This window comes from Gossypium arboreum, chromosome 12 (assembly GCF_025698485.1).
Source record: "Gossypium arboreum isolate Shixiya-1 chromosome 12, ASM2569848v2, whole genome shotgun sequence".
Lineage (NCBI taxonomy): Eukaryota > Viridiplantae > Streptophyta > Magnoliopsida > Malvales > Malvaceae > Gossypium > Gossypium arboreum.
In genome coordinates this window covers 2268583-2295044 of record NC_069081.1, presented here as the reverse complement: position 1 = coordinate 2295044, position 26462 = coordinate 2268583, and the positions used below count along the sequence as shown (strand labels likewise).

The 26462-nt window shown below is 31.6% G+C and overlaps 1 long non-coding RNA gene across 1 annotated transcript; it reads right to left on the bottom strand.

Annotated features, from left to right (window-relative positions):
• Window positions 1-2693: 2693 nt before the first annotated feature.
• Window positions 2694-5137, bottom strand: LOC128285739 (uncharacterized). Its single transcript, XR_008276279.1, has 2 exons — window positions 4995-5137; window positions 2694-2883 (listed from the first exon to the last, which is right to left on the bottom strand). It is a non-coding gene; the product is annotated as an uncharacterized LOC128285739 (long non-coding RNA).
• Window positions 5138-26462: the final 21325 nt, after the last annotated feature.

Below are 26462 nucleotides of genomic sequence, written 5' to 3'. Positions count from 1 at the left end.
AAATCACTTTACAAAACATGTATATCAAGCACCAAGATTCATAATTCATCATCAAACATCATAAAACACATGAATTCATTAATGAAAACTTTCAAAATCATCAACAATTTCAAAAATTGAGACATGGGCTAGCTAGAACACAAAGCAACAATCACAAAAACATAAAAAATCATCAAAAACCAAATAAATTTCATACCTCAATCAAAGTTTGTAATTGCCGAATGTAACAAACCCTAAATGGTTTTCTTTTTCCTCTATTTTTGGTTCAAAGAAAGATGAATGCCCAATTTTTATGATTTGTTTTGTTATAAATTACCTTATTAATCAAATACCAAAAGTAACCTTAATAAAATCATTATAAATTTACCTAATACATGCCCATTTATGACCATTTCCACTATCAATGGTATAATTTCAACATAAAAACTTCTCATTTAATAAGGCATAGCAATTAGGCACTTTTAACTTATAGCATGCAACTTTTGCATTTGATACGATTTAGTCATTTTTCTCAAATTGAGCTATTAAACGATAAAATTAGCTCACAAAATTTTCACACATATATATTCACATGCTGTAAATACCAAAAATAATATTAAAATAATTTTATGACCTCGAATTTGTGGTTCCAAAATCACTGTTCCGATTTAGCTAAAATTGGGCTGTTACAATAAAAGCTAGCTAAGTTGTATTTTTCTGAAATTGTAAGATTACGGAGTTCCCATATCGATCATATCAGACAGGTATCTACGTTTTACTTCTCAGTTCTAGAAGAAGCTCTACGAGGCATTGGGCACCCGATTGGATTTTAACGTTACGTATCATCCTCAGATCGATGGCCAGTCTGAGCTACTTATACAGATTCTGGAGGATATGTTATGGACCCGTGTGATCAATTTCTAAGGAAGATGAGAGGATTATCTGTCATTGGCTGAGTTTGTGTATAACAACAGCTTTCAGTTTAGTATTTAGATGGCATCTTATGAGGCTCTGTATGGTCATAAGTGTCGTACTCTTTTGTGTTGGACCGAGTTAGGCAAGCGTCGAATTTTGGGTCCCGAGCTAGATTTTGAGACCGAGAATATAGTTAAATTGATCTGAAGTTTCCTTAAGCTTACTTCTGACCGACAAAAATTGTATGCTGATTTAAAGAAAAAAGATATCAAGTATTTTGTAGGTGATCAAATGTTTCTGAAAGTTTCCCCATGGAAAAAGGTCCTCTGGTTCAAATGGAAGGGCAAGTTAAGCCTGAGGTTTATCGGACCTTATCGTATTCTGAAACGTGTCGGACCTATTACTTATCAGTTGGAGTTACCTCCTAAGCTGAATCAGATTCATGATATGTTCCACGTTTCGATTTTGATACGATATCGATCTAACCCTTATCATATTGTTCCTAGAACACCCTTAACCCGTATCTGTCACCGGAACAGGGTTACAGAGCGTTACTAGAGTTTACAAGACATTTACAAACATTTCAAGTCAATTACTATTCATTTTCAAAATTGTTCATAACATCCCTTAATGGACCCTCGAGGCCCAATATGAACATTAGAATCAAATGGGCACTTAATCAGAAACTCTAAGAATTTTTCGCAAAATTTCAAAAAATTTTCCAATATGCAAGGCTCACACGCCCATGTGGTCCAAGGGACACTCCCGTGCTGTAGGCCATGTTTGACCCAGTATAACTCTCTGACTTGTGCCACATGGCTGGCCACACGCCCATGTGTTAGGTCGTGTGGTTAATTAATTTTCTTCGAATTTAGGTGCAGGTTTCACACGGCCAAGACACACGCCCGTGTTCTAGGCCGTGTAGCATACACGGTTGAGACACGTGTCTTTACCCGTGTGCTCAATTCTGAGCATTCTATTTCTCAAATTTAAGGTGCAGGGGACACACGGCCTAACCACACGCCTCGTATATCAGGCCGTGTATCATACACGGTCAAGACACACGCCCGTGTGTCTACCCCGTGCTGACAAAAATAAAGCCATTCCTAGCTTCATTTCTCACGAAAAATCACACCAATAGCATACACTAAAACTTACATCCAAATACCAACCAATTCAAGCCTTTAAATTAAGCTAATTCCATCATTCAACATCGCATATCATTACATACACATATGGTTATAACCTTACCTTGGTTTAACTTGGGTATTAATATCATTTGATCACATATACTTAACATAATACATGTCTTAATATCATAATAACTTACTTCATAATACCAAAATAAACCATTACTAGCCATTCTGTAGCACCCCAAACCCGACCCAGAAGTTATGGCCGGATCCGGCATGCCACATCAAAAACGTTAAAAAAATTTTCCATTCTAAGTCCAGAAAATCGTACTTGATGTTCAAAAGATTAATTCATTAAGGGTTAAGGTGAATGGAAGTTGTGCACCAGGTAGGAAACCAGAAAAGAGGTGGTGAGTCCATCGGACTGCTTAAGTACCAAGCTCCCTTCGGATCCAATCCTAGACATGCATACCGCCATTGCCACACCTTAACGTCATGGATATTTCTAGGAAACCGATTTGATTAAGTCATTTTTAAGAAAAGTGATTAATCTTGGAAAATACTTTCATTGCGGAAGCTTTGCTTGTTGTCGTGTTATTTTGAAATCAATTTTTGTTTTTTTTTTTGAAAACGCGCCCTAAAGCTATCCAATTTCAACAGTTAAAATAAGTAATACCTATCTTAGTAATACATATTAAAACCATCAAAAATAATTAAGCGGCCTTATTACATTTAAAAACCCAAACCTCAACGTAATAATAGGATGTCTAGTTCACCAGAAGAAAATCAAACTTTCAGAACGGGTGGCCACTCCGAATTCCCTCACAGCTCCAAGCCCACTATGGTTGGGGATTTCCTGCGTGGATGAAAATAAAAGGGGTGAGTTTGGGGAAACTCAGGTGTAAGGAAAACCCATTCAAAGCCCAAGTCACTCAAGCCTATTGGGCCTAAGCCCATTCAGTAACATGGTATGGGCGAGCCCTTTTCAGATTACAATAAACCGGGCCTTAGCCCTTATTCAGATAATAAAGATGGCCCATAGGCCCATTTCAAAATACATGTAACATCAAGAAACATATGCAAGCCCATTTGGGTAACAGTGGTCTTGGGCGAGCCCTTTTCAGATTACAATAAACCGGGCCTTAGCCCTTATTCAGATAATAAGATATGGCCCATAGGCCCATTTCAAAATACATGTAACATCAGTAAACATATGCAAGCCCATTTGGGTAATAAGTGGTGGTCTGGGCGAGCCCTTTTCAGATTATAATAACCGGGCCTTAGCCCTTATTCAGATAACAAGATGGCCCATAGGCCCATTTCAAAATACATGCAACATCAATAACATATGCAAGCCCATTTGGGAGACTACTCAACCCACCAACCACTACACTCCACCCGTACCAGCCATACACTCCATGTGGGAATAGCTCAACCCACCCATTTAACACTCCACGATTTGCACCTTGCCGCTCAGTTATCAAAGAATTGAGGCAAAGCCTCCAAGACGTGGACAAGCCACTTTCAAGACTTCCTCCGTCAATATCCCAGTCCCATGCATCGATAATAACAACATGGCATACAATAAATAACAACAGTCAAACATGCATTTAGGTCAATTTAACCCTAGGGGTATTTCGGTAATTTATCTACTAGGGGTAAAACTGTAAATTTTCCACTTTTAAAGGTATTTCAGTAATTTATCTATTTTAGGGTTTTTCATACATATTCCTATTTTTCACGTACTAACAGAATCACGTACCGATGGTTCTTACCGAATTGGGCCGTTGACCCATCATTCCAATTTTGGCCCATTAAGCCCAAAAATATCGAGGGCACAGAAATCATGCACTTTACAGTCCAAATTTTGCAGCTTACCAAAAACATTAATCGATTTACCTCACGAGCATTCGCACACTCGCAAATCTACAAAATACCGGTTTTCGGCATTTCGGCTTTTCGACTTTTGCCGATCCAGACTAAGAAAGAGGGTGTTAGTTACACACACACATTACTGACGATATATGTCGACGAGATCCACACGAACCGCCTACAATTGGATTACTAACACGTTAATCTAACTATTCAAATACAAACTACGATTAACCCCTTACAATATTCGCCAACCACACCTACAGATCATAGTAAGCTTATAAGAAATCAATAAGCAACTCATTAACAAATTTTTGTCAATGTTTACCACATAATCATAATTTCACTGCAAGCTGTCTTCCTGAGTAACAGTCACTAAATCATTTATAACTGGAGCTACAAAACTCCAAATCAAGTTCCGTTAATTTTCCCTGAAAATAGACTCATATATCTTATATCCATAAAATTTTTAGAATTTTTGGTTTGGCCAATCAATACCAGATTTTTCTCAAAGTTTCTCATGTTTCACTGTTTGACTAATCTGACCACTCTTCATTACGAATCAAATTTCTCATTGTACATAATTCAAAATATGTTCTTGTTTATTTCATTAGAAACTAGACTCAATAAGCTTTAATTACATAATTTATTCAGCTTCTAACTTATCTCCCACAATTTATGGTGATTTTCCAAAGTCACGTTACTGCTGCTGTCCCAAGCAGATTTATTACCAAATCACTCTTTCAAACACCTATCTTGCATGCATGTTATTTAAACATGTATATCACCAATCAATCATCACATATCTATGATTTTTACTTAAGCATAATCTCCATTTCATCATTTTAAAGCACAACATGTTAGCTGATTTTTCCCTTTAACATCTAAGGCACATGCATGCTCATTTGTTTGGCTCAACTTCACCTATCTTCCATTTTTCATCAAAAGAACATGAAACAACAACCATTTCCTTCATTTTAATTCATGAATAAATGCTCACAACACAACTAAAAATCAAAATATACTTCAAGAGTTAAGGTAGAATCAAGAAGAACTCATGAACCTCAAAATAGAAGCAAGGTACCAAGAACTTACCTTCAATTTTCCTCCTCCTAATGACCGAATACTCAAGAGCTTTCTCCTCTCCTTTCTCTTCTCTAACTTTCAGCTATGATGAACAAAGATGGACAAAACTTTGTTCTTTTCACCCTTTTCTTTTAATAAAACTTCATATTTCATCCATTTAATTCTTTAATACAAAAGACATGATATTCTTATCATGAAACATTTACCTAACCCATTATCATGAAACATTTACCTAATCCATTATCATGGAACATTTACCTAACCTATTATCATGAAACATTTACCTAACCCATTATCATGGAACATTTACCTAACCTATTATCAATTTGTATCAATTTGTACCATAAATTATGGATATCAAGTGTACATTTTGTCTACAACAACATGATGGTTGGCCACTTCATGTAAAATGGGAGGTTTGACATGCAAATCCTCCTATTTTGCACTCCTATTTATTTGGCCACTTCAATTTAGCCTATAGCATTTTCAAACATTTTCACATAGGTCCTATTTCATCATTTCACCCCCTTTTTCTTATGGAACAAAAATTAACTAAAATTGCCCGGTTCTATCTTAAGCTTGGGCTTTCTAGAGGCCCACTAACATAATTAAACCTATGCCAACATTCACAGGATTCCCGAAAATTGGGGCGTTACACATTCCAATGGCTAGGTTACAAAACATCATTTTCAGGCCACTAATGGCCAAGTTATCCTATACATGCCATTATGTCAAAATGATTTACTAAATATATCCAAAGTAAGCTAGTTGATAGTGTGATAATGCTCCAACTGATCTTCAACCTTCGCGAGCTTCTGAGCACTATAAAATAGGGAAAATAAAATCTAGTAAGCATTACATGCTTAGTAAGTTCGTATAACAGGAATTAAACTTACCATTTACTTTCATATTTGACAATTATACAACCATATGAATTCCTTAACATTGTCAATTTGCCTAAACAGAATCACTCAATCAAACAAGTTAGTCATATATTTCTCATGTGCATCAAATAAACATAAATAAGCTCATCATACCATATTCTTTCAAGACATTATTTATTTCATCTCATAATTCTCATATCCTGACAAGTATTTTACCTGTTGAATCATTGTAATTCCGATGGATATTCAGATAGTACACTCCAGGTGTACAATACATAACCCGTCAATTCATATTCCAGGGTGCCCATTAGGTACTATTTCGTAGAGTACACTCTCGAGCCACATACATATATGCAACAAGATTACCAGTCCAGGCTAAATCCTTTTTATGACGTATACTCTAAAGAGCCTGATCTAGATTACCTGTCCAAGCTAATCCATTCCATAACATATGCTCGAGAGGACTTATATCGGGATTACTAGTCCAGGCTACATCCCACTTGCAACAAATACAGGACCTCATTTGTTAAGGAAAATCACATTTATCCATCGAAATTCAATATTCAGACAGAATTAATCTCTTTTCAACATTTTCGAGCATGTGTCCATTCACATATTACAACATCCATACAATTTACATATATCATACATTATAATATAACATTGAATTTAACATATTTATATACTAAATTTAGTTACACGAACTTACCTCGACACTTGTTCGTGTTTAAAAATCTACTAATCCGAAGCTTTTTCTTTTCCTCAGTCTAACTTTGAATTTTTGTTGTTCAGATCTATATAAATGGATTTATAAATCAATTTATCACATTTCACATTCAAGTGGACTCAATTTATGTCCTAGGCAAAATCACCATTTTGCCCTTAACTTTTCCATAAATTCTAATTTTGTCTCTAGGCTCGGAAAATGAAATTTATGCAATTTACTCCCTATTCCAAGCCTAACCAAAATTTCACTAAAAAATTTACAGCACATACATTCTATAAAATTCAAAATTTTTCATCAAATTACACAACTTTACACTTTAGTCCCTAAATTATGTTTTCATAAAAAATCACTTTGTAAAAGTTATTTATCTATCAACAACCTTTCATTTTCTACCATAAATTTTAAATTTTCAGCATATTCATCCATGACAAAATTTCCATACTTTGATAACTTTTCAAATTGATCACCCAAATAGATAGATTAAACTATCTCGATTTTAAAAATATCAAAATTACTAAAAATGGGACAAGAAATCTTACCTAATTAAGCCAAGAAAGTTTCTTCTCTCTCTCCTAGGTTTCCATGTATTATTTGGGGAAGATGATGAGAAAATAAGATGATATTTCTTTTGTCATCTTTTTAATTAATTAAATTAATTCAATTTCCAATTTAGTCTTTGCCTTTTTTCTAAATTTCCATGGATGAGTCACCAAAATATCTACATACTTTTCTTTAATGGTCTAATTACCATATAAGGACCTCTAGTTTTGAACTCCATAGCTATTTAATCCTTATAGCTACTAGAATTAAACTTTTGCATTTTATGTGATTTAGTCCTTTCCCTAATTAAACTCATAATTGATAAAATTTTCTTATCAATATTTTCACATGACATCACTATCATAATACAAACCATGAAATAAAATAAAAATAAAATTTATTTTTGGCTCAAATTTGTGGTCCCAAAACCACTGTTCCGATTTCACTGAAATTGAGCTATTACAGTTCCTGTTGAGGAGATTGAAGTGAGACCTGATTTGACCTTTGAGGAGGAGTCTATTCAGATTCTGGAGTGAGACGTTAAAGTCTTGTGAAGGAAAACTATACCTCTAGTTAAGGTCTTGTGGCAGAATAATGAATTGAGGAAACCACTTGGGAACCTGAGGATTCGATTCGTCAACAATACCCGTACCTGTTTGAGTCAGGTAAATTTCGATGTTGAAATTTTTTTTAGGGGGAGAGAGTTGTAACGCCCTAAAAAATTGAACTTTTGCTTGTCAAGTTATGCCAATAAATAGGTGTCTACTTCAGTGGTTTAGTGTTGTGTTGAGTATGCGAGGTTCTAGGTTCGAATCCTTTTTTTTTTTGAATTTTTTGTTATTCTTTTGTTTGAACTCTAGCTTGTAAGCTCTCAACTTAAGTTTTTTTTTTTTTTGATCTATGTCAAGAATGAGCCTGTTGGTTCAATTGTTAAACATCTATCTACTCTTTAGGCTTGTGTTCGAGTCTCTACATATGCAATAAGGAAATATATATTTTTACACCATTCCATAAAATTGTTTTAAAATTAGTTAAACGATTCTTTTCCCTCTTCTTTCCTTTCTTCATTTTTTTCTTTTCCCTCATTTTTATTTATTTATTTTTTCTTTTTATCATTTCTTTTATAATTGCTCATTGATTTATTTTTGTGCTCGTTAATTTCCATTATTGTTATCGGTAAGGGTGCGTATTTCGTTATCTTAAATTCATGAGATTTGTTGTTGAACTTTTGTTATGTTTATTGTTGTTGAACTTGTCTATTTTGCGCAAAGGTACTGTTGTTTCGAGTTTGGGTTTTGTACCAAAACTTTTCGACGAAACTCAATTTTGTGTTTGACTTAGAGATTATTAAAAGTAATTGTGTATTTGGATTAGAGACACACGAGCTAGGGACACAAGCGTGTCTCCCGACCGTGTAACTCGCTATTTATAAATTAGAGTCATACGAGCTAGGGGCACGGATGTGTGACCAAACCATGTAGCTCACTATTTTGGTGTAGGGGTCATACGGGCCGGTGACACGGACGTGTGTCAGGCAATGTAAACCATCATTTGGGGCCATATGGGCGTGTGCTAGGCTGTGTAGACCACACAAGCCAAACACCCAAGCTATCTGAATCCACAAGGGTGTCTGGCCTATGTCACTGAGATTTTTCCTAGGATCATAGGTGTCGTTCAAAGCGAACGTGGGCCTTCCGTAGGGTCCGCATGATTTGCCTTGAACTGTATAAACTATTATTCCATGATCTGAGACTGTTTAGTTGATTATAAGTGCGTTCATTGAACGCGATAACTGATAATATTATTAATCTGTACTATCTGACTTCAAACTATGTATGTATAACTGTATATGCATGCTTGATATCTGTCATTTGTAATCTGCAATTGCATTGGGTGATTATTGTTTAAGGAGGAAGTGATCTGTACTGATTCAGTGGCTAAACCACAAACTCTATTTGAATTTAGCGTATATCGCAATTAGATTTGGTAGTAAGACTGCAATTAACGAAACGTGTCATACTGACACTATGTAGTGTGTAGGGTTGGATGGGTATTAAATACCCTTTATGGTGTGTAAGGTTGGTTGGAGATGGTGTGTTGCGGATTGGGGTAGGAAAACTGCATCTGTTTCTGATTTGTTCTACACTTGAAATTATAATTATTTGTTTTCTATCTGATCTGTTAAAACTGTACAAAATGTTCATTGAATTTGGTTCTGAAATTGAATCCGAGAATTTACTGATATATTCATAATTATGTTTGAATTTATAATTTTTACGTACATTAATTATCAACTCACTTTGTTTATTGACTGAATTACAGGTAATCGACCAACTTGATTGGGTCAGCATGTCGAGAGTTCAATCGTTCTTCTTATTGGCTTTTATGTTTTCGGTAATTTCGTATAAATGAATTTCCTAAGATTTTTATCTGGACTAAGTTTCTGGAGTTTTTTATGAATGTTTTTTTTATATGGTTTCGAATTGCTATTAAATTGTGTTTGAAAGATTGGATTTCTGGGAATATTTATTGTAGCTTTCCAGACTTGGCTTGTCGCCTAGGCCAGGTATAGGGTGTTACAAACTTAAACTTAAGAATTTTATTAGTATACTAAAAATAAATTATGTTAATAGATAAAATATAATAAATATTGAATTACATTTTATATTCATCTTGAAATACATTAACATTGTAATTTAAAATACAGTAAATATACTTTTTGATAACTATATATATTTTTAATTTAAACTGGTACCTATGTTTATCTTCCATTTTATCATATCAGAACGAGACATGGGTATCAAAAAAGTATATTTACCCGTCACACCCACAATGCGGGTGAAAGAAAATATTTTATGCTAAAAATATTTTAAAATAAAAATAGGTGAAATGGTAATAAATTTGTATTTCAATATTATTGAACATTGGACACGTGTTTTATCCTTGGATTTATAATTTACAATGGTTTTATTTAAAGATGATATAAAAGCACAGAAAGAAAAAAGTGACATTATAATGATATTAATTATAATTTAAAAGAAGAGATATATCTGTAACTTCATAACTGAGTTGGTGACCTAGATAAGAGTGACACCAACTCAATAAAGTGCTTAACTGCTTATATAGTACTAGATTAATTTTGTCACACCTGTGATGCGGGTGAAAGAAAATATTTTATGCTTAAAGCATTTTCTTTTAAAATTTGTTCAATAATGAATATTGGTGGAGTGGTAACAAACTTGTTTGATCCTTAAATTTTCAATTTGTAATTGTTTTACTTAAATATTATATAAAAGTATTAAAAAAAAGTTACATTGTAATAATATTAATTATAATTTTAAATTTCATAATTGAGTTGGTGACCTGATTAAGGGTGACACCAACTCAACAAAGTGCTTAAATATAAGAATTATGTTAGATAAGTATAGATAAACAATCGATGGAGGTAATAAAGTATACATAAAAAATGTTTGGGTTGAGTGGTTAAGTTAAAGTAATTTTATTGATGTAAATGGCATAAGTTCTCCCATTAGAGGTGTAATCGAGCCAAGCCAAACCCGAGGACTACCAAGCTAGAGCTCGACCGAACATCTATTTTTAAGCTCGAGCTCGATTAAGTTCGTTTATCAATTTTTGTACTCAAGCTCGAACTCGACTCAATAATTAAGCTCATGGTTAATAATATATATTAAGGGCAATGACATAATTTAATAATATAAAAAGATGAAAAGCTCGATAAGACTCGCAAACCGTTCGAGTCAAGTTTTACTAAGCTCAAATTCAACTCAATCAATAGCTTGAGCTCGATTCGATTATTACCAAATTGAATTCGAATTTTTTCGAGTTGATCTCGAGTAGCTTGCGACCACACTTTATATTCATCTTGAAATGCATTTTCATTATAATTTAAACTATTAAAATTTATAAACAAGCAATATCTTATTATACTAATAGTTTAAATATTGAATTACACCTTGCATTAAATCTTAATTTAAAAGTTTATTATAATTTAAAAGATTTAAATTTATAAATAAATATCTTATTATTTTAAATTATTTCTTACTTGAACATAAGGAAGTATTATTATATCAAAACTAAATAAAAATTTTTAAATAGAGAAAGTACGATAAAATATGGAATTATACTTTATAATTATCCTCCATTTTAATTTAAACCATTGCTTTTATTATTATATTACAACTAAATATAAAACAAAAATAGGTGAAGTTGAATAAATATTGAAGTGTATTTTGAATTGTAAGTTATACTATTATATTAAAATTAAAAAATTGTAGATTAAGTTCAATAAATATTGAATTACACTTTTATTATTATTATCTATAATTAAAATTTAAAAATAAAAAATATCTTATTAAAACACATATTTTTTATACAATGCTTAAAATTATCCTTAATCTCCCTCAACCATTAAATAGGAGGATAAACACACTTCAAAGGTGCTTGAACCTATATCTTCCAATACTAACAAAGAATGCCAATGCAAAGCGAGTTAACTTATTAAAAACATTTTAATTATTTTATATTACATGAAATAAAAATATATTATTAAAAATAAAAATAAATGATCATGCATCATTAATTAAATACTGAGGTAAGAAATTAATAACAGTAAGATACATACAAATATAATAATACATACACAAAGGGCAGAGGATGCATGTGGAAGACACAATCATCGCCCACAAGTTTCTGCCGTTGCACGCCTCTTTCGAGCTTAGTCAAATGGGAAACGTACTGAAAAAACAGTCGTACTAATCAGCCACAAGCTTACAATTTTTACATTTAATTAAATTAAGCACTGGTTGGTTATCAGCTTTTTATATATATGCACCCACAATTCTATAAAAACATCAAATTTTATATAATAATAACTTAATCCCTAGACTAGTATTACGTTTACATCTCTCCAAGTTTTTTATTATATAGGATGAAGTGTAAATTGTTTGTTTGGAAGGTTTGATTGGGCAGACGCATGTGATGAGGATTCTCATGTCCAATAGGGAGATACGATGACATGTTTCCTCGTAGAAGCCAAAAACGTCGGAATTTAAGTACAACGCAAAGTACTAAGTTTTCATGCATGCCTTCAAGTATGGGATTTGCCAAAATCTCGATCATATCTATTAATTTCAGCTTTGACTATGCGTAATCCCAACAGTGCAACACAGTTGATGAGATCAAGTTACCATCTTTCCTAGTCTTGATGCAGTATATATATTTGAATTGAATTATTTTATTCTTTTAATTGCGATTTCCTTTTCTATGATATATGCTTTATTAGTCAATGTTAGATCTGTCCAAAAGAGGTATCGGACAAAAGTTTTGGCAATTTAATACTAACATTGTTTTAAATAATAATTTGGGCTATCATGGGCAGAGTAGTCAAGAAAAAGAAACATAGTTTATAGGCTTTCCATGGTAAGGAGGATGTGAAATAATAATAATACGGAAAGCAACGAAATGAATCCTTAATCCCTAGATATAGGTTTGTATATAAATTATATATTGCATCCATCATGTGGAGTTGGAATAGTTTAAAGGGTGTTCACATTCATCTCACAAAAGAAGAAAATTTTTCCCATTTAAATAATGGGAAAGGATAAACGTCGGGCAGCTAACTTGGATTAATTATTGATTTCATAAATATACGAGCATCTTTTATTTTAATCACTTTTGCTAGCTGTAAATGCAAAAAACAAAAAGAAAAAAAAATGCTGATTTTGCTCTAAACTTGGTCTTTATTTTATTTTATTGCTAATATCCATCCACCTGAGTTAAACTTCATTTATTGTAAATTTAGCATTAATTTAGATGGGATCATTATTTTTGTAATAGGAGAATATAAATTTGAGCAAACTCCTTGGATTTAATCTCAAATATTTCAACAAGGAGAACCTCTTGCTTCAAGCTATCATTGACAAGAAGGGGAATAAATTGTAATGACTACTGCCCCTTGGAGGCAAGCTAACACTCATCAAGTCCACTTTAACGAGCCTTCATATATAACACCTGTCATGTTTCAAAGCCACTTAAGGGCCTTGCTCAACTGTTAACCGAATTATAAGGAACTTCTGGTGGAACCAGACTGAAAATAATAATAGCTTGCACTTCGTTAATTGAAATCAAACCTGTCAACCATTTCCAAAAGGTGGTCTAAGGATCAAATACCTGCAAGCTATTCTACCAAGCCCTACTTGCAAAGCAAGCTTGGAGGATCTTGAAAGGTGACAGTTCCCTTCTAAAGAATACACTGGGACCTAAATATGCAAGAATGAATCCTTTCTTAGAGCAAAGCAAAAGCCTTCAGACAACTGGGCATGGAAAAGTATTTTGCAATGAAGAGAGTTGTTAAAAGGCTTACACTGGCGACTTCGAGATGGTAATAAACTTTTCTTGTCAGATGGTGATAATCTTCATAAGAGTTACCGCAATAAATTAATCAAGTTTGAATAAACATATTTTTCTTCGTTTGTTTATTTTTAAGTTTATTCTTGTTCAGTTTGTGTTCGTTAATAATTTTAAATTATCATATTCGTTTGTTTAAAATTGTGTCTGTTCATATTCGTTCGTTTAAGTTAAACAAACATATCTGTGAACATTATTTTTTTTAGATATGAAAAAGCATACAAACCATAATAATTTTATTAATATATACTAATGAAACAATAAACGGGATTTAAACGAACATAAACGAGTTTGTTCATGAACATAAATGAACTGAATAAGCTTTGTTTGTGTTTGGTTCGTTTAACAAACGAGCCTTAAAATCTTGTTTATTTAGCTTGATAAACGAGTATAAACGAACAAAAAATTGTTCATCGAACCCTTCGTTCATTTATAGCCCTAATAAGAGCTTCTCTCAAAGCACCTATCAAATTTAGCTAAAGCCTTAGATGGTGATATTCTTCACAACGCGACGAATTGTCTTCACTGAGTTCTAGTGGCTAGAAGCTTTAGTAAAACATATCGGGCAATATAAGATGCGAAATATGATTCGTTTACTCCATTAAGACAAGTTGGAGAATGTTAGGATCTCCCTCAGTATAGTAATTTCATTATATTAGATAAATTACTAAAATGATCAAATTGATTATTCATAGAAATAAACAAATGTTATTCATTATCTCTATACTATACTACCCTCAATGGTTCCTACAAGTAATGTAACATCCTAAACTCAACTTAGACGTTATAGTCAAAATTTGAAGGTTACATTAACCACCAAAATGGCTAAGTACAAATGTCTGGTTGTAAAATCACTATTTTGTTAAATTTTCAGAAAACTTAGTGTGGTTGCATGAAGTTAAAAACATCGGTTTGTTAGGTCATCCATTGTTAAGTTCAATTTATTAAAATGTCGTGTCATTTGAAATAAAACTCAGTTTTATGTCGGAAAATCCCATTTAAAACCTTTGTATTACTGTTATGAGGAAAAATTATTGCATTTGATTTTTGTAGAAAAAGTCATATTTTTATTGTTTATTGGGTTGATTTTTAAATTCGTCTAGTTTCTGTCAAAACTTATCCATGCAAAAATCCTTGATAAAAATATCATATACTACAGTCCATACTTAAATAAAAACTACAGTCCCAAGTTAAAATAATACAAAAAATAAATAGAGTAATTAAAAAACTTTAATGCCTGAAAATTCATAATGAGACCTTCGAGTGTCAAATCCGAACCTAGTCTTGAGGGTTATCTGTAAGGAGTAAACTAGGGTGGGTGAGCTTAAAAAGCCCTGTGAGTCTAAACAATTTAAATATTTAATCAATAAATTAAACATACAATTATTACACAGTTCAACCAATTTGTCATGGCATTACTTGTTGGATCTGGTGCCCCAAATGTAGTATTTTCGTCTAACTACACTTATAATTTTTTCGAATAGATTGATTAATAAAATTATTCATGAATTAAATTAATATACTTTGTATTTTGCCCTCAAATGATTTTTGCATGCAAAGCAAAATAGAAACAAAAGTTGCTCATTAGTTGTCTAAATGTTTAACTAATACTAAGCGGTATTACGTGGTCGGATCGTAGTATAGACAGACAACTTGTATTAGTAGACAAACTTAAACATGTCCATAGTCTAATTGAAAATGAGCAAACCCTCACTACAGGAAAATAGGGTTTTAATGGCGTTTTTAGCGGCGTTTTATCAAAAAATGCCGCAAAAATTGTAAAACACAGAGCAATGCGGCGTTTATGGTAAAACGCCGCTAAAAACAAAGCAATAGCAGCATTTTTTGTTAAAACGCCACTAAAAACAGAGCAATAGCGGCGTTTTTTGTTAAAACGCCGCTAAAAACAGAGCAATAGCGGCGCTTTTGGTAAAACGCCGCTAAAAGTCGGGGCAATAGCGGCTCTTTTGGTAAAACGCTGCTAAAAGTCGGAGCATTAGCGGCGCTTTTGGTAAAACCCCGCTAAAAGTCATATAACCCCTAAAACCCTAAACCCCCAAAAAATCATGAACACTAATCTATAACTCCTAAAATACTAAACCCCTAAACACTAAACCATAACTTTTAAAACCCTAAACCCCAAAAAACGTCACATGGATGTTGATGTGTATATACATATATATATTAATGTAAAAGCTTATGTTCATAATAAATTATGGAAGCAATACTTAATATTGATTAAATTTATTTTTGGTTTATAGTTTAATATTTAAGGTTTAAGGTCTATGGTTTAGGGTTTTATGGTTTAAGGTTTAATGGCCATGGGTATATAGTATGTTAATCTCAAGTGAATCATATTCAATAATTAAATCTTAAACCCTATAATTAATTATTGTTATCGATAATAGATATCTTGATTTTGATAAAAAATATTTTTATATATTAATAAGGTGTTATATTGTTTAATGGATTGAAGGGATATTTTGTGAAAAATATTTTAAATGATAAGTTTACCTTTAAATTTTATTAATAATTTTTGTTTATACTATTTTAATATTTATCTATACTGATTAATCAAAATATATATTTATTTATACGAACGGAAATTCTCTGCACTCATTTGTGTCTCCACGCTTTTTTAATTGTAACTCATTTTCTTTTTAAAATATATATTGTCTACGTTTTTCATTTTCTTTTACACAATTATTGATATAACATCATTTTATATTTATATATTGCATGGATACATAAATATTTATATTTATTCAATATAAAAATATATTGATGTATTTTTTTAAATGTGTATGATTAAATCAAAATTAAAGTTTCAACTATACATTTAAACCACAATTAGAATTTCACGTCTACAATTACACATTAAACCGAAATAAAAATAAACTCAAAATTTAAAATTTAAAATTTAAAAATAAAAATAAAAATAAAAAATAAAAACTTAAAATTTAATATTTAATATTTTAGTCCATATTTCAATTAAAAGTTCAATATTCAAAATTAAAAAAATTCCAAAAGAAAAAATAAAAAATATGTTAAAAATAAAAAATTTTAAAATTAATCTTATAATGGCGTTTTAGTGAAAACGCCGCAAAAAAAAAATTAAAACCCCCAATTTTTGATTACCCGCTCGTTAGTCCCTACTCATTTTCTCTCGATCTATTAGGGTTTCTTTTAATTCTAGGCTTTCAAGAAAGCACTGAGCCTGCTCCAAAAATGCTGTGAGAAAGAGGATCTGTTGGTTTAGGATATAACTTTTGGTTCATGAAGAAGCGATCCCTCCGCATCAAGATAGTCAATCGCTGCTCCTAGAACCGGGGGAAGACTAAATGGGCGAAAAGAAGACATTTCGGGGGCAGCAATCTAAGAGATTTCAGAATCCCTGCCCCAGCAGCAGCAGCAACAAAACCCTAGAAATCTCCCGTTTGACCTCTCCCTTGTCAATGTAAGCCTCTCCATTTTTCAATCTCCTGTTGCTCAATTCCGTTGTTACCAATGATTGCTCTGCCTACAGTTCCGTTTGCTTTCAGTATGAACCAGTGCATGAAAATGCAAGTGCTAAATTTCCTCCTTTTCTTCTTTTGAATTTGAATTGTTAAGTGGATTTTCGCTTTGTTATCTTTTTAATTAGTATGTTGGTTTCGATGTGGAATAACTGAATCGATTGAGAGTGCGCTGTGAGGTGAAAGAAAAAGGAAGAACAAAAAATGAGTATGCTATCGTTTAGGCCACGCCCATTGGACATACACAAAAAGCTACCGGTTGTTAAGTCAGTCAAAGACTTTGAAGACAATGACACTCCAACTTCCGCTACTCACAATTCTCAAATGCTCCGTCTTGCTGCTGTCGAAGTTGAAACCGAGGTACCCTTTTCACTCCCTTGCTTTTCATAGCTCAAAAACTTCACTGTGACTTGGCATTATCCTTTAAGGCTATTTTTGTTGAATCATTTGATTTCATACTTCAAATTCACTTGCAATTTGTAATCTTAAAGTGAAGCAAAATCAGGGGGTTTTAAATTATTACTTATGCGAATGGAATTTGGTTTTAAATTATGACATTTGCATTTGCATATAAACATAGTTTGCTAATAGAAATTAGGGCTTTGCAACAGTTGAGGATATTTTTGTTAATATCCATTTAGCAATGGATAAGAATGTGGGAATTCTTGCTATGGAAATCTACTTCCCTCCTACCTGTGTTCAACAGGTGATTTCATCTCTTCCTTTTTTTTTTCCTGTTAATTTCTTTGAGTTTTTGAGTTCTGGGTTTTGGTTGGGTTGCTGATTCAAGGGAGAAAAATGGGTCAAAGGTGGAATTTTTTTTGGTTATTTACGGTGAATAAACTTATTACCTCCAAATTTAATTTTCTTGGGGTTTTTTTCTTGTTTCAAAATTTTTAATTGTATATCTGAAAAGTTCATCTCATTTGAACTCTATAATTTGGTGAAGTCTAACTACTGTTAAAGTGTTATGTTTGATTCCTCATGGATCAATGGGTGTTAATTACAATTTTCCTAGAAAAAAAAATTCTAGTTTTGCATGATCATATGGTTATGAATACTTGTTTTAGTTTATAGGAGAATGATGGCTTTTTATTTGATATGTTATTTATTCATAGATTAATGTACTATGAGATTAATTTTATGATATTCATTTCTTTTTCCTACAAAACAGAAGCATTGGAGGCTCATGATGGTGCTAGTAAGGGAAATACACCATTGGACTTGGACAAGATTGCATGGCATTTTGTACGAAGTGGAAGATGTTATCTCTATGAGGTTACAAATTCTACATTTTATATCTACTCTTCTTATATGTTATTAGCATCACGTAATCTTGCTTTTACAAGATGTATAATAATGACTAAGATTTGCATTGTATGGATGGTTGAAATGAACACTTTCTTCGATTTTACGAATGTGGTTATGTTTGATCTGCAGTTTAACAAATTGTTACTTCACTCCTTGCAAAATATAAGATTGACCCCAAACAAATCGGCCGTCTTGAAGTTGGTAGTGAGACTGTGATCGACAAGAGCAAGTCCATTAAGACCTTCTTGATGCAAATCTTTGAGGTACTCTTCCCCAATCATCACGATTTCTTATCTAGGATAGTTGTCCTTCTAGTCGCTAGCCATTATACGGGGTCATTTTGTCAAAGGCTATTTTTTTTTGTTATGCTACAAAAATATTGCTAATATTAGAGGAATTCATATTAAAAAAATAGTATTGAGCTATGCTTAATGGATTAATATTAAATAAGAAAAAAAATTTTAAACTCCAAATTAAAAGAAATTCATCATTTTCAAATAATAAAATAAATAAATAAATAAATAAATAAAACTATAAAATAAAAAAAAATTATATCATCTATCATATTTCGGTCACACATTGATTATTTTAGTTATTTTAGTTGTCCTCAAATCGGTTTAGAAAATGCTGTCCTTTCACGCTTCCACCTCTCTTCTGGGGTATTTGGTTTCAGTAACTAGGAGAAATATACAAAAGGTGAAACAAGGAAAGCTCTTTCTTGGCATAACTAGATAATGCCACAGTGCAACTCAGAGAACTACAGTCTTTATATGTGACATGTATATATTTTTGGTTAAATCTTTTCAATTTATAACTTCATATGATCTTCCAGTGATGTAAATTAAATATAATTTGTAATTGATATTTTTATTTTCATATTTTTATGTTACCTTTAAATTTAAAAATTAAAAAACACAACTGAATAAATTTAGAAAAGAAACTATATACTTAAATCTAAAATATTAAAATCTTGAAGTTTTTATTTTAGCTAAAATTTTATTAGCTTTTTATATAATTTTTACAGTTTCTTCTAAAAATCTTTCCTGTCTCAAACTCAACAGGTAGTCAATAAGCACTAAAACTGATTTTTCACAGTTTTCTTCTTCTATTTCAGGTATGTTAAGCTTCTCTTTTACCCTTTTTTTATTTTCTGTAATCTTTTGCTACTTTGGGTCTCCTGTAATATAAATTTCTTCTATCTTTATTCATTTTCTTAAACAAAAAACTATTAATTTAAGCATTGAAGAGTGATTGAAATGCAAACTTTGCTTGTTGTCCCTAGTTGCATCGGCAAACCATAGGTGCCCTAATTGAGTATGCTATCAACAGTAGTTTATATCCCCACTGGTAGAGTCTTTCCAAATCAAGTAATTTGGATTAGAATTGAGACTACAAAGTATGCATGAATTCTATCCATTGGTTCAACTCCCATTAAAATAAATGGATGCCCATGTTCCAACTCCACTGCTTTCCCATCTTAAAGCCAAGCAGAGTAAAAGACTCGAAATTAAATCTAGACATCTCCATCTTGTATGTGCTTCAGAGAATTGGTAAAGGTCGATAGAAACTTCAAATCAACAGAAAGATATCGGGTTAATTCTATTATTAGTTCCTATACTTTGCGAAAGTTATGCATTTAGTTCTTATATTTTAATTTGACCAATACTTTTCAAATTAGTTAATTTTAGGCCCTGTACTATTTTAAATTTTAAAATTTTGGTTATTTTCTTCTTATCGCCTGCGTAGTTTGACTTTGCTACTTGTTTTTAGCTTTGCTGCCATTTATCATCTTTTTTTTTTTATTTTTTAAATTCTTGTATTTGCTCTAGTTTTGCTGCGTGATTGTTTGTCTATTTTGTGTTTTTTTGTTGTTAGTTTCACTAAGTTATATATGCAGGCATTGCACTACTTTGGCTTCATCTAAAGCTTGAACCAGCCCTCTGTTGTATATTGTTTCTTCTTCTTTTCTGATCTTTTTCCTTTGATTAATGAGATGTGATGATGATTTGGCATTATTTTCTCACCAGGATGAATTATGTTTTAGAAATTCTAATACTTTGTGTGTCTGTGTGTGTGTGTTTTTTTTGTATTAAATTACATATTGAATCAATGTTTATGTATTAAATTTAAATTCATTAATTTTTATATTTAGTTTTGAAGTTTAAATTTTAATGGAAAATTTAATTTAATTAATATTTTTATTTATCCTTAAATGTATATAGTTTAAAGATCAAAATTAAACATAATATAATATTTAACATAGAAATAAATATTATTTAATTAAAATAAAATAATTTTTTTAATATCATTATTTTTAGCGGCGTTTGTGAGAAAAGTGCCGCTAAAGGTTATGATCTTTAACGGCGTTTGTGAAAAAAGCGCCGCTAAAGGTCATGGTCTTTAGCGGCGTTTGCTTAAAAAGCGCCGCTAAAGGTCCTGGTCTTTAGCGGCGTTTGCGAAAAAAGCGCCGCTAAAGGTCATGGTCTTTAGCGGCATTTTTTTAAAAAAACGCCACTAATTTTTGCAGCGTTGTATATAGCGACGTTTTTTGCAGCACTTGGGAAAGCGCCGCTAAAAGTCTATTTTCCTGTAGTGCCTAAACTCTAAAACCATGGATCTTATGATTTCTTGCTTAGCTTTATAAAAACACAAATTGAAACCACACATTAAATGTTTAATTCATAGGAAATCAGAATGTTTACCTTTAATTTGAAGATCTTCACGAAATTTGATCAATTGAGCAAAAATGAGCTAAGTGTTAATAGAAAATTGAAGGAGAAAGAATGAATCTCATTTGAGATTGGAAAAGAAAAAGGTGTTTGGATGCTAAGAAAATCAAAAGGATGAAGGAAATTTTGAGAGAAAACTTTTGATTTCAGATCTAACAAAATTTTGAAATGGTTAAAAGTGTGGAGGGAAGGGACTGCAGGTGGTCTTATATAGCCAACCAATTTTTAAAAATTGGGCTTTTGACCCTTTGACCACATATAGTTTCCTCTCTTTTCCAAATTGGTCCTTAGTTTCCAATTGAAGCCAATCTCAAATTTATCTTCAAATTTTTAGACCTAACAAAGTTTTGAAATGGTTGAAAGTGTGGAGGGAATGGATTGTAGGTGATTTTATATAACCAACTAATTTTTAAAAATTGGGCTTTTGACCCTTTGACCACCTATAGTTTCCTCATTTTTCCAAATTGGTCCTTAGTTTCTAATTGAAGCCAATCTCAAAATTATTTTCAAATCTGATCTCATTTTTAAAATTCATTTTAACTAATTAATTCCCAATCACCTAATTTCAATTTCTTAACCTAAAATTTTCAATTATAATTATTTTAATATTTTATTTAATTAATTCCTAATTATTTAATTATCTCGCCTAATTACGGTTTCTGGTTCGCTAACCTAATCCTACTTATCCGATTCTAGTAACCCAGTTTTTAGGGTGTTACAGCTATTTGTTAATTGACTTTTTCATGAAGAATGATGTAATAGTTACCATGAGATAAAATAGGATCCTATTAGATGAATAACTTTGACTTAAAAAGACTAAGGATATTCTATGAGTATAACACACTTATGAGAAAGTCATTGGACAAGTACTTATTAAATTGCTTTCATAATTGTATATAATAAAAGAGATTTCAATCATGATACTTTAGTGGAATGAATCTATGATTAAATAATGTGTAATTAATAGATAAAATGCAACACCCTATACCCGGCCAGATCGCCCGGCACGAGTAATAAGACGCTACATCAAACATCAAACTCACACATATTCACACAATCTCAAAAACATGCAACCATCATCATTCTTAAATATTTAAAGGAGCATTAAGTCTTAAACACCTTAGACAACATTTAAAATGACTTATCAAACGTTTATTGACATTAATAACAAGTTAATCATGCATGGGGACCATCTAACAAAAACTCTCAAAGAAAACATGTAGGTATCGATACTCAATCTTAAGTATTGATATTTTTAAAGATAGGTATCGATACCATTAGAAAAATCGATACTTTTTTAGCATTCTTTTTATTTGCAAAATAATGGAACCAAACAAACTATCGGTACAAAGGAAATAGTATATATATTTTTACCCCGAGTATCGATACTCGAATAAGGGTATCGATACGAATTTAAGCTATTGACTTCCTGCACATTCGTTTCAACATGGAGGTATCGATACATATTCCCCAAATATCGATACCTCTGTACAAATCAACAAAAATTACAACAAAATAGGGCATTTAACATATTCAATCACATACCACCTCAACATGCAACCAAAACTTCAGTATTCAACATCAAAATGTCTATATTTGCAGTTCATAGTAATGTCAATAATTTAAGCCAAGACAACCCAATAACATAATATCAAACATCCATCAATTCCTAAGAGTCTAAAATCGTATCAACCATTTAAGACATAATAATAATCAACCAAAATGTCTACCACATTGCCTTATTCCACAATTCAAAGAATAATATGAGTTTCACCTCCTTTAAGCCTAACTTGGATCACTTCCTTGGATTTTCGCACCGCTCACACCGCAATGCTAGCTATCTGCAATGTGTAGAAAGAGTGGATGAGCTAAAACAAGCTCAGTGAATGATCGAAAAAACCACCAAATAAACATGATTTCATACATTAAATGAGAACATCTAAAGAACAACTTCATTCATATTTAACCAAAGTGACATACTAGAATATTCATGCATCAACTATCAACTCATCTTAATTTGAAATCATATAATTAGACATACATCACATTTCATAATATTTCATTTAATGATAAATTGGCACTTGAGTCTATGAAATATAAAAGTGGGCTCTATCACCACACACTGGATACATGGATCTCCAACACACCAATGACTCAATGAGTCAAACATATCCTAAAAACGTAGCATTTAGCTAACACTCTTCAACACACCAACATATCCCGGTGAATGGAGCTAAGCTCACATTCCCTTATCGCTCCAAAACTGTCTTGAGCCTTAAAGCCTCAAAAACATAACACAATGGTAAGTACTCACATTATCCTATGACATACCAACTATATTTAACAGTCTCAAAAGGCCACAAGGCCAAAATATCTACAATAAAACACATATATACTTACCATTTTCTACACACTTTCACTACACATTTACATATTTAACACAACATCATCACTGTCATTTGGCATGTTTAGCATGCCTGCAATTAACATATTCACAATAGTTATCACAAACATATATCTCATATCACACTAACATATCAAAATACACAATCCACATCTCATAATCACATATCTCGCAAAATTAACGAAGGGAATAGGAAAGCTTACACTCGGAACTTAGAGTAGTGGTTTAAGCTACTCCTAAGCTCTCATTTAACACTATGAATCGTGTCTACAAGCAAAGATTCCAAACATTCACCGTTTGCGCTTTCCCTTAGTCACCAAAAGCCTAAACTAACTTTTCCTTTTCTTTTGCCTTGCTTTTCGAAGGCTCCAACGGTTCCAAATCTTCACCAAAATTAACCAGACCTAAACAACCAAAATGCAAATCGAAGGTTTCTTCCTCTTGAAACTAAAATTTCTGACTTGCAAATTTGAAACCCAAATATCTTAATCTTGACTCAATTCATTTGCCTAAAATTGATTCCAATCATCTAATTACTTATCTAAAGATAATTCAAAATCTTCAAATGACTCTAAACTACTCAGAATCACGGTTCCAAATTTGACATACAATGACCATCTTTCATAAAAACTCAATAAAAATTTATAATCTTTTAACGAAACTTTAAGAAGAGTTTAGAAGCCTTCCAATCACATCAAAACGAGTTGAAAAACACTTTGAAACATCGATTTCATTCAAAATCCAAAATTTCACCATTAATAACCCAGATTTCAACATTTATTCAAAACTTTTGATTCAATGGATAAAAACTCAATTTAAAAGCCTAGATATAATAAAAAAAACTAATAGAAAAACGAAACATTACCTTCATTGGGAGAAAATTGAATGTTTGGTGTAAATCCAAGAAAACCCACAAGTTGCACAATGGTAAAATCAATGATGTTTTTTTTTTTTTTATGCTTTTCTTGAAATTCTAGGGAGGTTTAGTGCTTGGAAGTTAATGGAAACCAAAAGAATTGAAATAGGTGAATGGTGCTTGGGGATTTTAGGAGATGGAAAAAATAATTGGGGAGAAGAGGTTTTCCTGAGTCTCTGATAGGTGGGGAGAAAAATAGGGCAATTTTTAAAAATTTAGGATATTTAGCTTTGTGGTACTCCTAACTTCAACTTAATTTTTTAAACAGTCCACTTTTTAAATCAAAGGTCTTTTCTACTTTATTTTCAAAAATTGATTTAATTTTCTAAAATCCATAATCAAATATATTTTTGGGTTATCATACTTCTAAATTTCCGAACTCACTCCGGCCAAAATCCCCTAATTGCCCTCAAAACTTCTAGGCCCAATTTTGGTGTGTGATGTAATACCCTGAAAATTTTTATAGTAAGATATTATCCTTGATATAGTAAAATAAGGAAATAAAGTGACAAAAAGGGAAATTTTGAGTTATGTCAATATTAAGAAGTATATTATGATATATTAATTCAAGAAAGGACTAAATTGTAAAAGTGAGAAAAGTTTTGTTGCATAAGAGTAAATATTCAAAATTTAAGGGGTTAAAGTGTAAATATGAAAAAGTTGAAGGACCAATAGTGTAAATAATTTAAGAGTGGAATGATCTAGAAACTAAGGAAAATGGATAAATTAGGACCAAATTGAATAGATGAAGAACTATGAGGGACTAAATTGCAATTTTACCAAATTAAATGATGACTAAATGATGGAATTTTAAAAGATAATGAAGGGCAAAATGGTCAATTGGAAGAGAGAGAAATCTAAAAAGTAATAATGATGCTAGAGATATTTTGATATTTTATAATTATTTAATTAGATAAATATTATTTTATTAATATTTTAATAAGATATTTTATTATTATTTTATTAGTATATAAAGAAAGAAAGATGAGAATTCTCATCCATATTTTCCCATGCACTAACGTGAGAGAAAGAGAGGAAGAAAGAAAGTTTTGCTTTCTTTACAATTTGGTCCTTTTACCAAAAATTCACCATTTTCACCCAAAAATCAAATGAATTTTCATAGCTACCAAGAGACAAAAATGTTAAGGAGAGCATGGGGAGTTAGAATATCAAGTTGGATTCAAGAAATAGAAGTTGGAGGAGAGAGAAAATCAAGTTAAAGATTAGTATCAATAGAACAAGGTAAGTATATCAAGATTTCAATATGTTTTTAAGTTTATTATTATTGACAAAGTATGGAAATAATGTTATAGTAGAGTTTTCTTACATAAGGTCCTATGTTTTTGATATGTTAGTGAAGAGAAAATAAGAGAAAGTGATGAGAAATGGTGTAGAAAAAGAAAATAAGGGTGTTATAACATGGTAATTAATGACTTGCACAAAAACAGTTTGGACAAAGAGAGAGACTAACTTTGAAAAATCACCATAAATTGTAGAAATCGAATTAGAAGATGAAAAAATATGAAATTAAATCTTATGAAATGGATTTGTAAATTTTGAGATATAATGAATTTTGTGAGACAAGGTCAGAATGAATTCGGGTTCCCCTGTTCTGACTTTGAAAAATCATAAAAAATTGAAGAAAAATAATTAGGGGCTTAAATTTATATGTCTAAAATTATGAATGAGTCTATTTTTAATAGAAACAAACAAGAACATCATTTGAATCCTGTATGAGGAGATAATTAATTTTTGGTGAAGAAGGGTCGAATCACGACAAAGAAAACAGGGTAACTTTAAAGAATAAAATGTACTTATTGGCTAAACCAAAAATTCTGAAATTTTTATGGTAAGAATATAATGAGTCTAGATTCAGGAAAATTATCGGATATTAATTTGGAGTTCTATAGATCCAGATATAAATAATTTAGTGACTATGATGCAGATAGACGACTTGAATATTCATAAAAGTAAATAATAAAATTATGGATAATGTTACTTACAAGTGTGTTATCTACATTAAGG